The 3262-nt window shown below is 44.1% G+C and overlaps 1 protein-coding gene across 1 annotated transcript in view; it reads left to right on the forward strand.

The window, feature by feature from the left end:
- Window positions 1–2981: 2981 nt before the first annotated feature.
- C1QA (complement C1q A chain) overlaps window positions 2982–3262 on the forward strand; it is a 2991-nt gene continuing 2710 nt past the window's right edge. The window contains exon 1 of the mRNA XM_024766799.1: window positions 2982–3071. The gene's annotated coding sequence lies outside the window, so the exon portion shown is untranslated. The remainder of the gene's footprint in view (window positions 3072–3262) is intronic.

The raw sequence follows: 3262 nt of genomic DNA on the forward strand, positions 1-3262 counted from the left end.
GGAACTCTGGAACTTTTTTACAAATATTTTTGATCCCCGGTTGGTGGAATCTGTGGATGCAGAACCCTCAGACGCTGAGGGCTGACTGTACTACAAGGGGCATGAGAAAACTTGCTGGGGTGATGGAAATGTTCTGTATTTTGATCTGGGTGGCGGTAAAGGATATCTTCATTTACATGAGAAGCCATTGAACAGGACACTTAAGATGTGTGCATTTTACCGTATGTAAATTATACCTCAATGTTTTTTAATTTAAAAAAAAGGAATACAAGAACTTCAGAGTTACATTATATGCACATCTGACTATCTGTATTTTGCCTAGTAAAATTCAGAGTGAGAAAGAGCTAATGATACCAATGAAAATAAGGTAAAGGGATGCTGCCCATCGCTCCAGACCCTCAAGGAGCCTATTCTGGAGCGTTTTCCTGCAGTCCCCAGGTCTGCCTCAAATCCAGAGCCTCTTGTGGTCTAAATGCCTCACCACTGAGTACAACTCTAAACTTTAAAGATTGAATTTCTTCTTTTTTTTTTTTTTGAAAAAGGGAGTATATATGAGCCAATTGATATGCAAGTAAAGAACAAGAAATCTGTTCTGATGTCAAAGCTAAAAGTGACAGCATAGAAGTATCCCGAAATGGTAATACAGTCTCCAACATGGCGCTTTCCTAAGAATTTCTTCCAAGGGGAATACTGACCATTTACAATTATTGCCTTATATGCTGATTTTGGAACGCAGCCCTTGAGTGAGACGTGACGCCACCATAAGGAATTTGAGTAATTTAGAAATTATTTTTCTGGTATTCCTTAGACCCTTGGCTATACTGTGGGATGGAGCTCCTGGATCCTGACCTCACAAGCATGACAAGGGGTTTCCTCTCATCCCTATATCTCCTACCTCCCCTCCAAGAGCCTGAGCTCTGGAGAAAAGGAAGAGAACGCCATCCCTCTGATTGAAGGTGTCCCAGCTGTGACATTCACAGGGCTATTGCCAACCCATTACTTTTCACACTAATGATATGCTTCTTACTATCGATGTCTTTTATTTCTTGGGAAGTGTTTATACTCTTGTAACAGCCTGGTAAGTGAAATCATCCAACACTTGGAAATAAGGCAAATAGATAACTGGTGTCCTTTCAAAGTCAAATTTGAGTAGTGTCTAACAAGCCTTCCTAAGGATCATCTGACACTCCAGGGGAATGTCACTTTGCTCGACTTATTATTTACTATTGATTAGGGCCCAGGCTCTATAAAGATAGCTGTTAGCTGGTACAAAACTGATAAGTTGCCAATTATTTTTGTCTGGTAGAGATGCAAGTGATTTCTTTTCAATACAGAAGATAGCCCCGACGTTAGGGTTTTATTGCCCTATAGAACATTAACCAGTTTTGTATGTAACTTAGCAACCTTATGAATATTCCAGAATTCTTGGTTTTTTGGTTATTGTTGTTTTTGTTTTTACTGAATCTTTCTTACCATATATAAGTATATATAAATTTTTTTCTCATATCCTTCTTTGCAGTTGCTTTGTTCCTTCATTTATAAGCTACAAAGAAAATTCACATGAGCTCACTATGTATTTCTATATGAATTTTGTATTTAATATTTTGAAAACTATATTTTGAGAAGCCTTTCACAGTATTTGTTTTTCCCTCATGCCGCCTCTGCCGTTCTCTGCTTCCCACCACTCTCTCATCTTGAGAAAGTGAGGCTCAGAGAGGTTAGGTAACTTGCCCAAGGTCACACAGATATTATTCATAATGACGACTTATTTTAATGTGGTGTTTGACAGTATAAACTTCCTCATATATTCATATAATCCCTCGGCAGCTCACCGAGGGGACTGTATCCCCGAGGTCTGGAAAATTGATGTGGCTTGCCCAAGGTCATAGAGAAATTCTAGTTCCCCTAAGCCCCTGAATCCTGGGGAGCAGTAGAGGGGCTGGCAGGAGGAGCTCTGGGTCCCCACCCTTAAACCAGAACATCCCCATCTAGATTTGTTGTATATATATTGTATGTCACACAAGATTGCAAATGAAAAAGGAGTCCCAAAGGCTTGAAAACCCTGGCCCTAGACTGTCTTCACCTGCCCAGGTACAATAGCCCTCCCTCTTCTTCTCCTCCTCTTCTCTCCTCCTCCCTCTGGAAAGCAAAACAAAACAACAATGACAAAAAACATGGTCACGGGAAGAAACAGAAAGACATGGTCAGCCCAGGCCTGAACACATTGGTCTCCAGTCTGGAGGAGACAGAATCACTCAATCTAAAGAAAAACATTCTCCAGGTCCAAGGTGTCAATGACAATGTGAGCTGTGCTGACAGGTAGTGAGCACCCCGTCAGTGAGAGTGAGTAAGGCTAGATGATCCATCCAAATGTTAACAGCAATTCTCTAGTTGGGCTTTTGTCGCTGATTTTTAAATGTTGATAAAAGCTAATTATTAAGTGGTCACCGTGTGTCCACTGTTTTGTATATGTATTATGTCATTAAAACTTTATAATATTCGACAAGGTAGAACCTGTTGTTTCCAATTTACTGAGACCCCAGGAGGTTAAGTATCTTTCCAAGGACATGCAGCTAGGAAGTGGCAGGTCTGGGAAGCTGATTACTGAGCTTCCCATTACTACTGCGCTGTTCTTCTTTCTTCTGCGTTTCTGTATTTCCAAGCTTTGGCAATGAATACATGCTGCTTTCATAATCACGAAAGTCTTACAAGTTACTGATTTTGTAAAGGTTCCTTCTGCCCTGATGTTCTAGGCCTCTATGGGTCTCACAGCCCTGCCCAGTATCCCCACCACGGCCCCCCCGGCAGACTCCCGCCTTGCTGTCCCTGTCCCCACACCATCTGTGGCTGGGGTAGGATGTCCCATGTCCCAGTCTTGCTGAGGTCTGCTCAAAATGTCCCTTGCAGGCCTGTGGCCCTAGGGCAACACTGGGGGCAGTTTCAGGGAAGGAGAAGTGGAAGTGGGAAGGGATGTGAAAGTTGGCCACAGGCCAGCACCGCCCTGCTGGGTGCCCCACAGGGGTCCCTGGGTGAAGGACCGGAGTATCCAGTGCGTTGACGACCAGACGCAGGTGAGGCCAGCGCTTGACAGGGAGGGAGCTGTAAAGTTCAGGGAACCAGCAGGGGTGGCCCAGGAGGCTGGACTGGGCAGGGAGGGAGGGAGAGCTCTGCTGGCTGGTTCTGTGCCAGGACAGTGTTGCGGGGTGAGGGTGGCGGGGGGAGACACTGATCTAGGACCCAGAATGAGTGAGTGGGGGGACCT

The sequence above is a fragment of the Neophocaena asiaeorientalis genome, unplaced genomic scaffold (assembly GCF_003031525.2).
Source record: "Neophocaena asiaeorientalis asiaeorientalis breed wild unplaced genomic scaffold, Neophocaena_asiaeorientalis_V1.1 scaffold79, whole genome shotgun sequence".
NCBI classification, from domain to species: domain Eukaryota; kingdom Metazoa; phylum Chordata; class Mammalia; order Artiodactyla; family Phocoenidae; genus Neophocaena; species Neophocaena asiaeorientalis.